The sequence below is a fragment of the Notamacropus eugenii genome, chromosome 7, assembly GCF_028372415.1.
Source record: "Notamacropus eugenii isolate mMacEug1 chromosome 7, mMacEug1.pri_v2, whole genome shotgun sequence".
NCBI classification, from domain to species: Eukaryota; Metazoa; Chordata; class Mammalia; order Diprotodontia; family Macropodidae; genus Notamacropus; species Notamacropus eugenii.
Window position 1 is genome coordinate 9,265,541 of NC_092878.1, and position 14,491 is coordinate 9,280,031.

Genomic DNA, 14,491 nt, shown 5'->3' on the forward strand with positions numbered 1-14,491 from the left:
GTTGTTTCAAAAAGCATTTATTAAGGAACTACCAGCTACTAGGTATTGAGGATAGCAATAGAAAAAAAATGATATAATTTTTACCCTCAGGGAGTTCACATGCACCCCACTGGGAGTGGGGTGGAGTTAGTGATGGGGACAAAGGAGAGATAAACGCAAAAATTTTCAGGAAAATTTTGAAGAGGAAGAGGATGCTGTGTGTACGGAAGGGGATCAGGGAAGATGTCTCACAGAGGAGACATCTGGCCTTAGCCCTGATAGAAGATTAGGAAGGAGTGGATTCCAAGGCATGAAGGATTACCTGCCGGAACACACATTTACTAAATTTCATCACTCTCATGTCTGTCTGAGAGGAGCTCTGGGGAGGACCTCCCATGCCCTTATAGCATGCATGTTGAATTCAAAGTGCCCAGGGCATTTGAGTGGCTGGTACTATGGGGTGAGGGGGAGAAAGACAAGAATTTTTATTTTGTTGCTTGGGATGGCAAGATGACAGTTTTAGTTAGGTAGAGGCGTTTGACGCTGACTTATTTCAAATAACATGTGTCTGTATTAATCAAATCAAAAGATGAGACATGGGCAAATTTTCCTGGATGTCCTTCTGAGGTGAGGCCTGGGAGCCCATACAAAGCTCTGGGGGTCACAAATTGGGGTGCAAGGAACCCCGGCCTTGTTTTTTTTCTCTTTGAGCAGGAGAGAAAAGCATTTGGAGTAGCAGACGGTGGTGAAGCTGGCCATGCCCTGTTTCCTTGACTTCTTTGCTTCCATGCTCGTATCTACACTCATCCTCACAGGCAGCTGGAGGGGATGTGGTCCTGTCACCATGGTAACCAGTGCATAAGAAGGAAAGTACTGAATCATAAGCCCTTATTTCTTTCCAGCACCTGCCCTCAGAAGCTCTGGCCCGGACCTCATGTACTCTCATAGCACATCCACCCACAGAAGTACATAGAGTAAGCACTGGGGTGTATCTGAATACTCTGGCATGAACTTTCCCATTGGCAATTTCACATATGGGGAAAGTGCCCTCAGGCTGCTTTGGGACTTTTCTTATCTGTAAAATGAGAGAATAGAGCGAGATGATCTCCAAAACCAACTGAGGAATGATTCAACAACCATGCTTGCCCTGGCTGGCACACTTGAACCAAGTTCTATGTATGCCTATGTATTTATCCAAGACTAAGTCCCCTGCCTTTTGACAGAAGGGAAATGAATTCTGGAACCAGGTTGAACTTTAGTGTCTGGGAATCCTAACGATTCCTTCAATTTACCATTCAGTTCAAATCAATTCAGTTAGTATTTATTAATTACCTACTATGTGCCAGGCATCGTACTAGGCACTGGGGCTAGAAAACCAAAAAGGGAACACTTTCTACCCTCATTGATGGTATATACAAAGCAACCAAACAGCAAAGGGAGCATTACAAGTCAGGTAGGGGTCCAAGGGCAGGGGAGGGAGGGACAGAAAAGACTTCATGTAGAAGGTGGCAGTTAAGGTTAGCTTAGAAAGGAGCTTGGGGATCCAAAAATAGAGGCAAGGAGGCCTGTCAATTGACTTAGGTCCTTATCCTGACTCACCCAGTAGCTGACCCTTGGATACTTTCCTCGCCTGTAAAATTACCTTTTGTGATCTGTTCAGTTAAAAGTTTTATGACAGGACTTGAGTCTGCCTTTCCCCAAAGTGGGGCTGAGATTCCCTCTCTATCAGACATTGTGAGAATTCAATTGCTTACAGTATCCTAGTGAAAAGTCATTGGTCAATAACAAACCATTTTAATAAGTTTAATTGACGGTCATCATCTCTCCTAACAAACATTAGCTGAAAAAAGGACTCAGGAGGATCTATGGAGAGCCTGGGGGTAGAAAATTATATATTAAAAATAGTATAAAATGAATGGCTATTCTTCACTTCTGCAGCTCTAGCTGGTCCCCACTTTTGATCTTGGACTCTTACTCTATTTCTAAGAGATGTGGCAGAGGGGTAGGGATGACTTCTTCCATGCCACAGGAAAGCTGACTAGGGCTCTGTAGGAGGAGGCTCATGAATTATTTACAGCAAAGGCCTGGCGAAGCTTTACTTTTCCTCCTTCAGGTCTAGAGCTAATGTATGATTGGGAACATCTCCCAGTCTTCCCTGTCCTAATGAGGTGGTGTGTGAGAGAGGAAAGGCTAGAGATTAGGGAGAAGTAAGAAATGTCTCAGGGGTATGTACAGGGAGGGGTGTCTTGGCTCAGTGGGGAATAGATATTGGTCATATTTCCTTTCTCCCAATACTCCTCACTTCTCCCATTTCAATATTCAGAGATGTGCTGTCAGACTCAGGAGTAAGACGTGGTTGAGGATAGTGTAGGGAAGAAATCTTATTCTCTGAGGGTGAGGTGGTGGGAGACTGGTGGAACACAAGAAGTATGCTGGGAAGATGGAAGACCTAACCTGGGACTTTTGGCATCTCTGATTGGCATTGGTTTCTTTGTATACCTATCTTAATAGAATCATGATTCATGGCACTGTAGCTTACTTGACTCTCTCAGGAGGGAAAGTTGGAGATCTGCCACTCTGGCATCTCATTTGCTTTTGTACATCTCCAATTGTTTTCTCTGTTGCCTTGAGTAAATCATGGGGTTCAGTACTAGTACTCCTTCCCTTCTTTCTGTCTCCATGTGCTTCAGACCACAAGAATGCATTTTAAGGGGTTTTATTCATAAGTATAAAGAGGATATACAAATTCACAAGTGATATGGCAGGATAAGGTTATTAGAAGTTTGCGTAAAATAATTCTAACTAGTCCCAGACTGAATGGCAACTCAATTTTCTTATTTAATAGTAATTCTTAATTAAAGTTCCCCAGGGTTAGGCTAGGAAGCACATACTTGATGACCTTAGAAAGAGAATGCTGGCTTCTTCCTCAGAATACTCTCATTCCTGATTTTTGCATTCAATCACCTGGGTTCTCTGGTCCATTCTACCAATTCTAGTCTGTCTTTCAGTAAACTGGGTGCAACCCTTCCACAATACTTGGTTACTTTGAAAAAAAGGAAATGCAAAATTGGTTAAATTGCTTCAAAAAGATCAGAATTCATCCCAACTCCCAGGTCCTGTCAGAGTGCACAGCAGATACCTCTCCCATCCTTTAGCTATACCAAATGCAGCATGGATTTCTGGGAAAACCTGGCAGGGAGCCTAACCAACATCCGATGGCCCCATAATGTCTGAGCAGGGTTGATATTTGCTTCCCATTGTCATTTCTCTTGGGAAACACCAGGGAGTTGTTTTATGAGCAGAAAAGAGTAGTGGGGGAGGGGAGAAGTGGGAAACTCCCTTTTCCCCCTTTATTCCTTAATCAGGTTGGTTTCCTCTCTTAATTATCTGGGTAGATTATTTCTTTTGTGGATTATTTCTGATATATATATATTTTTTATCCCAGGCAGTTTCCTTTCTATTATCCAATATTTGCTTACAGTGCTTTCCCAGGCTTTCTGCTGCAGCTGAATTGCTTACTAAGGTTTATGATCTGGTTTCTGATGGAAATTTCTCCCAGCAGTATTCTGATCTGTGATTTAGAGGATTAATCCAAGGAAGTTACCTGAGGACCTGCCTGGGTCCAAATAGGTAAGAGTCAAACGCAAGATTTGACTTGATGTTTTGGGTTTTAAACTTAACTAGGCTATTTCCAAGGGATAAAAGCAACAGCCACTTTCATTTAGGGATTGCTTTGGGGCAGCTAGGTGGTGCAGTGGATAGAGGGAAGGGCCTGGAGTCAGGAAGGTTGAGTTCAAAACCTGCCTCAGACACTTACTAGCTGTGGGACCTGGGGGCAAGTCACTTAACCCTGTTTACCTCAGTTTCCTCATCTGTAAAATGAGCTGGAGAAGGAAATGGCAAACCATTCTGGTATCTTTGCCAAGAAAACCCCAAAAGGGGTCACAAAGAGATGGACACAACTGAACAACAATTATAATTTATCCTTTTTTTAAATTTGTAAAACATTTAATAACTGCCTACTGTGTGCACAGTACTGTGCTAAGCACTGATAGTGATACAATGTTGAAATGTTCTTATGGCCCTTATAGTTTGGCAGGAGAATAAGACACAAAAAGATAATTTTAATGCATAAATGAACAAATGTATAAAACACATTTTATTAGGGTGTATGCCAAAGCAATTTCATTTTTAAAAAAGTGAACAGGTTTCTTGTGCTTGATCATAAAGGGCATTATTTTTATTCAGCAAATTAAAGGAACTAGCCAACTTTTTAAAATTTACAATTAAACTTTACTTAGAAAATACAAATTGTGTGAAGGGCTTGAAGGGGCTAGAAGTAGTTCAATTTGTCTAAAGAAGATGTATATGATAGTAATATAAGATAAAGTGGGAAAGGGACTATGGTGCTAGAATGTGTAGAGTCTTGAATGCCAAACAAAGAAATTTGAACTTTACTTAGTTGACAATAGTGAGCAACAGAAGATTTTGGAACAGAGGAGTGACATGACAGGATTGCCAACTAAGGTATGTTTTCCTGGTGACCTTAAAAATAGTGGATTAGAAGGGGTAAGCACTTAGGGGTGGGGATGGGGACACCTGTTAGAAGACAGGTGATAATAGATAATAGATACTTTTATCATCGGTGTTACTGTGGAATGATTACTTGGTATACAGGGATAATTACTTTTGATTTGTTCTACAAAATTATAAATTTAAAAGATATTGGACTGACCTTGTAAGGAATTTCAAAATTTCTGACCCATGGAATAATATAGATCTGAGCACCCGAGTTCTCTGCATAGTACTGCTTCAGTGACAATAGATTCCGACAGAAACTATCCCAGGGATCATCAGTTAGTCAGGGACATCTTTTGTGGTTTATGGGGAGAGAGAGAATGTATTCTCCCTGTGGTCCCATGCAAATGATCTGCCATCAGACCTCTGGATGCTTGCTCTTCTGACCCCTTCCACTGAGTCGTAGGCTGCTATGACTGGATGGAACAATCAGAGCTGTGAGGTATCAGGAAGACAGCATGATGAGCCAAAAGTAGAGATCAACAAGACTAAGTAAGCAGTGGGTATCTCCCTATCTTCCTCATCCATTCTAGGTGAGGAAGCTGTTCCCCATTAACCTCCCAACTCATCTGAGTTCTGTTCCCACCCCCTTTTCCAAAAAGGGAGGGAGGAGTTAAAGTGAGGACTGGCAGTATATGCAACTGATTTCTTCCTATCTAATGAACCATTTCTTCCTTTCATGACTTCCAGTGTCTCAGCAGCCATCACTCAGCTCTCAGAAGTCTTTTGGCATTTCACATCTTCAATCGCTGTCTAGTAACACAAGCCCATCAAAGTCTTAGAGGGAGAACTCAGGGCAGGAGGCATACAGATATCATTGGCAGCACTTGACCCTGTCCACTCCTATGACATAAGATGGAAAACAAATTTTCCTCTAATTTCTCTCTCCCACATTTCTCCAAAAGTATAGTCCTGCAGAGTCAAGTTTTAAAGACACCATCAACCAGTAAGCTCTGAAGTACCATCTGCTTTAGTCTTTCATCTCCATGGCAGTGCTATATGCACTGGGAGTCCAGGAAACCATGGCTACAACTATGATAATGTAAATGAAAACAATGCTAAAATGGATTTAGTTTTAATGACTAATCTAGGTTACCTAAGGATAGAGGAGGAGATGCTTCCTTCTTAGTAAAAGAGTAGGGAATAATGGGTAGAATGTCACATGTGCTGTGTCCACTGGCTTGGCTTAATGGTTTTTCTTGGTTATAAGAGAGTGTTCAATAAAGGGGTTAGAATTGGGAAATGACTATGGCATAAGAGCAGAAATCATAACTCCCCTAAAACCAACCCACCCACCAACCACTCAAACCCACCAATTGAATGACTGGGAGTTTGGAGGCTGTTTCTGCTCATTTTACCCACCACCTTTTCTCATTGACATCCTCTTTTCCTCTTCACCTAGTTCTCCTTCCACAACATGGTCATTAGAACAAGCCTGCCTTTGGAAAAGACCAGTATCTGTATTTAACTTTGAAAACAAAGTCCAAAATACAGTTCTTACTGCCGTGTTATTTATAGCTCACATGGAACACAAGAGTCCTGGGCTAACTTCACTCTCCTCCTTTCTCAATCAAATAAAATAGTATTTGGAAAAAAATAACACAGTACCTGGCACATAGCAGGCATTATATAAATATTTATTCCCTTTCTCCTTCCCTTCTGTCAACAATCTCCTGCTTTTTTCAGAATACAGCTAGTACCTGGTCGTAAATAGAACTATGGCCCCTAGGACTCAGGAGCCCTAGGAGAGCTCATGAGCTGTACGTTTTTGTCATGAATGTGTGCCAGAAACTTTCTAGTCTCAGGGCTAAGGAAAATGGTGTAGACTATGGGTTTAGAAGAGTACTGGAATGACATTAGCTTGTGTTTATATAGCCCTTTACAGACTAATTTCCTTACGTGGTAGCAGCTATCCCATGAAGTATGCTGAATTACCATTTCTAGTTTTGGTCAGCCATGTGGTAACTTGGGACTACTTCTAGCTATGTTCAACTCAGGGATAAAGGGCTTGTGCTTTGAGTACATTACATATAAAGCACATGTCCTCACCTAGTGAAGCCAAAACCTGAGCTTGAATTACCCCTTTTATGTTTGCTTTCCTTTGGTCTTAAGCAGATGAGTACTGGTCCTGAGATCGATGTGTTAAGTTGGGAGTTTGGGAGGTTCAAAGATCACAGAATGTCAGGGAGGAAGAAGTTCCCTGAAACTATTAAGTCCCAATTCTAGTGCCTTCCTGTACCACCATTCGTTGGTGGAGAGAGTGCCCTTCCAGACTCCAAAGGATCTCATTCATGGTAGAGTCTCTTCAAATGATGCACATCAAGACCAAGTATATGCTGGCAAACGTTGAACAAAAATGTGCTTTTAGTTTAGTCAGAGTTACGAATATTTTCTCCATCACTTTCTTAACTTTAGACAACTAATAAGCCATAAATCATACGTACTAATTTTCTTTTTGAATTTGCCATTGCTGGGGTTTAAACGTTCACCCTGAATATACAATAATTGGCTCTTCTGAGCTGGTTTAAGCTGGCTCCAGTGTACCACCATCAAAAATCATCTGTGTCTGCCTGTCTTGTGGTACTCTACTCAATGTTCTCTCATACATCTGACACAGGGGTTCCACCAGATGTGTAAGGAGTTCCCTATGCTGCAGAAATCCCAGAATTTGAGAGTTGGAAGGTACCTCGGCAGCCATTTAGTCTAACCTATACATAAAAGGAATTTCCACTCTCATATGCCTAACAAATGGTTGGCTACTGTCTGCCTGAAGTCTTTTACAGAGTCCATCCTCTAACATGGCAATATGTTTCATTTTTGGCCAACTCCAGTTGTTGGGAAGTTTTCCCTGACTTCAAGCATAAATTTACCTCTTTGTAACTTCACCCACTGCTCCTGGTTCTGCCTTCTGAGATCAAGCAGAAAAAAGGTAGCTCTGATTCTGTCTCACTTCCCTTCAAATGCTTGAAGACACTATCATTCCTTCCTCAACCCATATCTTTTCTCTCACCCCCTCTCATAACTTTTCTTCTCTAGGCTAAACATCTCCAGTTCCTTCAACCAATCCTTATATGACATAGTTTCAAGGTCTTTTGCCATTCCAGTTGTCCTTTTTTGAATGGTCTTTAGCTTATCAAAGTCCTTCTTAAACTGTGGTGCCTAAGAACTGAACACAATCCTCTACATTTCTCTCATCATGGAGCCTTGACCTCTTAATGCGGCCCAACATCTTTTTGGTTGCTCCATCACATTGTTAACTCATATTGAACTTGTAGTCCACTAAGTTCCCTAATTTAGTATATAAATGCCAGTTATTATCAGTATCCCCATTTTACAGATGAGAAAACGGAAGTGTGGGCTCACTGTGTTTTCTACTGCACCAAAAGAGATGTTTTCCCATTCCCATTCCCATAGTGCCCCTTTATGCTTATTCAACAAGAATCTCAGCTGAAGGAGGAGGATAATTTTAGGTAGGAGGATCAATAATGAGGCTTTTACCCTTATTCTTTTGAAGGCAAATTTCAAAAAGATATTATTCTGGGAGAATTCTCTTTAACCTCAGTAGGAAAACAGGTCCCAGGCTCCTAGAACAGCATACATATATCACACATTCTGGCCCCCAGATAGGGGGCCCGCTTACTGTCTTCCACTCTCACCAAAATAATCCCTGAGTTAGACCTATAATTAAGTTCTGACATATATGTTATTTCCTCTCCTGCCTTCATGCATTTGTGCAGTCTGGCCCTCCATTTCTGAAGTGTTCCCTCTTTTTACCTCTCTATCTTTTGTAATCTCTAATTTCCTTCAAATCGTAACTCAGTTACCATGCTGCACTTACAGGAGGCCTTTCCTGAGTTGCCCATTGTTAGTGTCCTACCCAATTATTTTTCTATTTATACACTTATCTGTGTACACATTGTTTCTTCCTAGTTAGAATGTAAGACTTTTGAGGGCCAGGACTATTGTTGGATTTTTGTTTTTCTCTGGCACTGAGGCCTGGCACATAGGCACTCTAAAATGCTTGTTAAATCGAATTGAATTTTCCATTGGTAAAAACTGGATTGTACTTAATCTGCCAAATGTTGATTAAGCATCTATGTGCCCCCAAACTCTGATTGGGGGTGAGGGAGATACAGGCTCCCCCTAGTCTCATAAATCTTATAATCTTGTTGGGCATGTAGAACATGTAACAATTATAAAACAGTTGCATACTACCCTGTGTGACCCTGACTCTGAGGCCAGAAGGAATTCAAGGAAGGAAGATCAGTGTAGACTGGAATAATTGAAGAAAGCATCACAATGAGAAAGGAAAGGTTTGGTTGCATCTTCCATGGGGGAAGGGCAAAGTAGAAGAACGTGGAACAATGATATAGCGTGATTCATGGCATTGTTGGCATCTTTCATTGGCTTTAGGACTCTGATAACCATTGGTATACAGGAGCCATTCACTGAATACTTAGGAACCAGAGCTGGAATGGGCCTCAGAAACTCCCTAGGCCAATCTCTTCCTTTCATAGATGATCAAACTGAGACCCAAGCAGATTGTGACTTGCTCAAGGTTGTTTCCCAGTTCCCGATTCAGTATTCCTCCCACTGTATTAGGTTGTCTCCTAAAGTTGATGAAACAATTAATTAAAATAGTTAAATTTCCCTCAGCCACTGAACAGAGATGCTCTGCTGGGCTTTTGCTGCTTGGGGTGCTCAAGAGGACAGGAAAAATTCCTGGGCATTTTGTTGTACCTATTTTGAAATTCAGCCTCCTCTAGGGAGGCTATTGTGCTTCAGCAGAAAAACAAAACAGACTCTGCTGGACCTAGAATTAAATGATCTGTGTTCTAAGACTCAGCTCTCCCAATTTTTAGCTATGTGACTCTAGTCAAGTCACTTAATCTTTTGTGGTGCTCTATTTGGAGCTGGAAGACCTGGGTGTGATTCCAACTCTGCTCCTAAGTGATACTGGCTAAGTCAGTTACCTCTCTGGAGCTCATCTGCGAAATGATGGGGTTGGACTTCAGGGTCCCTTTGCAGTTCCACATCTATGGTCTCTTTTGAGTATCAATGACTTCATCTGTAAAATGTGGATAATAATGTAATACCTACCCCCTTGTGAACCCTAAAGTAGTCAGAATGATGGTTTTAATTATTCTAGAAACTCTAGGTCAGTCAGCCTGGCAGAGGCAGAAGGCTTCTCCTAGAACAGGGCTTCTTAATCTTTTTTGTTTTATGGACCCCTTCTCAGAATAATGTTTTAAAGTACATAAAATTAAATGTATAGGATTACAAAGGATGTCAAAGGTGTTAAAATATATATGTATATGAACATAAACATATATATGTATATTTTTCTTATCCAAGTTCAAAAATCTCCTGGAATCTATCCACAGATTCCTTGAGGATATATGGGCCCCAGATTAAGACCCCCCCCCCCCGATTACCATAGTATCCTCAATCTTGGCGGAAATGATTTTATCTATTCTATAATAGATTGGTAAAAGATCTAGTCTAAGCATTTAGTTAGGCCTGGGATCCCCAATAACATGACCCCATCCCCGTCCAGTGGTCCCCAGAAACCTAATATCTAACTTTGCTTTGTGACAAAATGTGCTATCTAATGTATTTATGTAACGCTACATATCAGAGCTAAGTATGTAAGTGTCTTAAACCTTTACTACACTGTTAATTCCATGAAGGCAGAGAGCATGACTTATCTAAATTCTTTCAGTGCCCATCACAGTGGTGTGCACAAAAAAGACATTTAACAAATGTTTGTTGAATGAATGAATGAATGAATGAATGAACAAATGCTTTGCCTTCTTACTGTTTACTGCAAGTTTGAGTCTTTCCTTGGCTTGAATGGGTTTAGAGAGGGCTACCATGACACTATATGACCACCAGAGGGGGCAGGGGCTACCATCAATCTATTTCTGAGGGCTGGTGGCTCTTTGCTGTTGCCATGGCGACAAGATGACCACAGCATCTCCCTTCATGCCCTATTCCCCAGGCCCTTCCTTGCATCAGATTCACCAGGCTAGCTGCCTTTGCTGTTCTTAAGGAAGGCTGGAAGGTAAAGACCCACCTGTCAGATATCTGGATTATAATGGGGGAGATTGTTTCCCATTTCCCATTCACTCCCTGATTCTCATGTTAACTGGTCTTTTTGTGTTTAGTTTAACTGCTTTGAATCATTTACATGATGAATGGTTTAACTATAATAGGAAGAAATTTGGGGTGCAAAATGTACTAAAAGGTTATGGATTGGCTGCCTTTCTGACGCTCCAGCTCTACACGAGTAATAGTAATAACAATGAGAACATTATTTTAGCTTCAGTTTTCGAGCACTTGTAATTTCATAGGTTTAGATGGTCCCCCTACATGCTATGCTTGATCTGTAAGAGCAGCCATGGCATAATGAGTTATCACTTTGTGGCCAACTGGGAGGATGAGCTGTTCTGAATTTCGTAGGTGGGTCCTCAGATGGCACTCACACAGTCTGGTATGTACCTTGTGTTTCATCTTTATAAGTCTTATCAGAGTGTGCCCTCCTACAACAGTGATGACAGCCACATCACCAGCAGTAACAAGAAACATTTAAGTGCCTATAGAGGCAACTAGGTGGTGAAGTGGATAGAGCATTGTGCCTAGAGTCAGGAAGACCTGAGGTAAAATCTAGCCTCGGAAACTTACTTAGCTGTGTGATCCTGGGCAAATTACTCAGCTTCTGTCTACCTCGGTTTCCTCATCTGTAAAACAGGGATGATAATAGCACCTATTTCCCAGGGTTGTTGTGAGGATCAAGTGAGATAATATTTGTAAAGTTCTTAGTACAGTGCTCGACACATTGTAGATGCTTAATAAATGTTATTTTCCTCCCTTTCTTTTAGAAAATATGGCCACTTAAAACAGGATAAGGTCAACTGATGGCCTGACTTTGTCAGAAGACACTGACCTGGAAGGAATAGTTTACACAGTACAGAGCTGAGGTGAAAGTAAAATATCATTGCAGTGGTTCCAAAAGAATTTTCATGCTTTGATGTCCAAGTCCCACTTTCCTGGGAGAGTAAAACATAGTTATTAAGTTACTGCTTTGGGTTTTACATTTTTGTCAATGCAGGCTTGTGAGTTGCTTGTATTCAGCATTTCTTTTGTGTGGAGGAAATTAATAGCTGTCCTTTACTTGATTTAGGTACTTTCACACTGCTCTTTTGGAGAGACCTGAGACATAAGGTAAAATATAAGCTTTAAGTGATTTCCCTTGTGACAAGGTATGATATATAAAGAGTCAAAGGATTTAAGAAAAAGATCCTTTCTCCTTAGGGACTAGGATCTCCTAGGACTGAACCCAATTAATGCCTGGCTGGGTCAAGAGCTGAGAGGCGTCCCTTAGTCGAGAGGGAAAAAGAGACAGTGAGGAAGAAGTCAGCTGACAAAGCAGTAATGGATGACAATATTTGCGTTATCCCATGCCTGTATTCCTCTGGGACCAAGATTTGTGATTCAAATTTGTGAGTTCAGAAGCATTTTATGTTGGGTTTTTTTTACATTATTAAGGTCTGTATAGCGTTCTCTTTGTTCTACTTTCTTCACTCTGCACTATCCCTTTACAAGTCTCGTGTTTCTCTGAAATCCTCGTATTTGCCATTTCTTGAAAGCATTTGTTATAATGAAAACATTTGGAAACATTTTGTTATATCTACATATCACAATTTGCTAAGTTATTATCCAATTGATGAATACTTCCTAGGTTTCCAGGTTTTTATTTTGTTACCACAAGAATACTTGTATCAATATTTTGTTATATGTGAGATCTTTCTTTTATGCCATACTATATCTAGTAGTGAGATAGTGAGATCAAAGGATATGAGCAGTTTAATTATTTTTTTGCCTAATTCCAAATTGTTTTCGAGAAAGTTTGGATCGATTTTGCATCTTTACTAACAATGAACAGCTCTTTCAACACTGATTATTTCCAGACTTTGTCATCTTTGCCAATTTGTTGGATATTGTACAAGACATCAGAATTATTTTAATTTGTCTTAAATTATTAGACATTTAGAGTATTCTTCAACATAGTTGTTTATAGATTATTTTTCTTATTTACAGAACTTTTTGTTCATACCTTTTGACCATCTATATGTTAGAGAATGGTTCTTGGTGTTATATATTTTTTAAATCTCTAGGGTTCTCTAAGTAAACCATCCTATCATCTGTCCAAAGTAATAATTTCTTTATCTTTTCTTATTACAATGGCTAGCACTCTAGCATTATATCAAATAAAAGTGGTAATAATGTATAGCTTTGCTTTACCCTTGATCTTACTGGAAAGGTCTCTGGCATGCTCCTCCTTCCCCCTTTTCCTTATAAATAAAACTGACTTTTAGTTTTGGATAGATACTGTTTATCATATTAGGAAAGATTAATTTATTTTTATGGTTTTTAGGGTTTTAATAGGTATATTTTATTAATAGTCTTTTCTGTTCCTATTGATAAAACCAAGTGGTTTTTATTGTTTTTGTTATTAATGTGGTTTACTATGTTTCTTCATATTGAACCAACACTGCATTCCTGTCATAAATCAGATCTGGTCATAGTGTATAACCTTTTTGACATGTTACTGTAGCCTCTTACCCAATATTTTATTCAGTGTTTTTGTATCTATATTCATTACAGGTATCGGTCTATAGTTTTCTTTCTTTGCTTGCTTTTTTCCTGGCTTGGGTATCAAGGTCATTTTTGGCTTGCAGGAGGAGTTTGGTAGAATCCCTATTTTTCTCTTTTCTTTTTCCCATAAATGATTTATGTAACATTGGAGATTTTCTTTCAGTGTCTGACAGATTTTACTTGTAAATCCAAGTGGTCCTGGGGATTTTTCTTTGGGAGTTCATTTATAACTTATTAAATTTCATTTTTTGAGACTGAGTAATTTAAATTCTCTTTCTTATTCTGTTAATTTGGGTATTTGATAATTTTGCAAATATTCATCAATTTCATTTATTGGTTTTGTTGGCATATAATTGGGCAGAATAATTTCAAATAATTATGTTAATTTCCTTTTTATCTTTGTGAATTTTACTTTTTCATTTTTTATTTTGATAATTTGCCTTTCTTCTCTCTGCTACTTAAAATCAAACTAGCTAATGGATTCTTTATTAATTTAAAAGCAGTTTCCTATTTTATTCATCAAATCAATGTTTTTTGTTTTTAATTTTGTTTATATCATCTTTGATTTTCAGAATTTCTATGTGTGTAACTCATTTTTTTTGGAGGGGTGAAGTGTTGCTTTTTTACATTTTGAATTGCATGCCTTGCATGCTTGCATTGTTTTAGGTTTTTTGAGGGGATAAAATGTTTAGTGATATAAATTTTATAAATGTTTTGGCAATACCACAAAAGTATATTTTCTTATTATTATAATTTTATTGACAAAATGATCTATTGTGCCTTTGATTTATTCTCTCATTCACACATAATTTAACATCATTTTATTTAATCTTCACTTATATTTAAAGCCTTCCTTCAAATTCTTCTTTCTTTATTATAATTTTTACTGCATCGTGGCCAATAACTGGTACATGTTATATTTCTACTCTTCTGCCTGTGTTTAAAAGTTTTTATGCTCTAGATTAGAAGTTGACAAATCATAGCCCAAGGACCAAATTCAACCCATTTCCTATTTTTGTATGGCTCATGAGCTAAGAATTTTACATTTTAAAATAAAGTTTTGTTATATTTAAAAATGTAAAAAACACACCTCCTCCTTAGCTTGTTGGCTATGCAAAAGCAGGTGATGGACTAGATTTGGCCTGCAGGCCAAAGTTTGCTAACTCCCTCCCTAGAAGATAGTCAGTTTTTGCAAAAGTGACAGGAAAAGCTGAAAGATATGTTTATTCTTTTTGATTCCCATTCAGTAATTGATAGGTATCTGTTATATCTAACT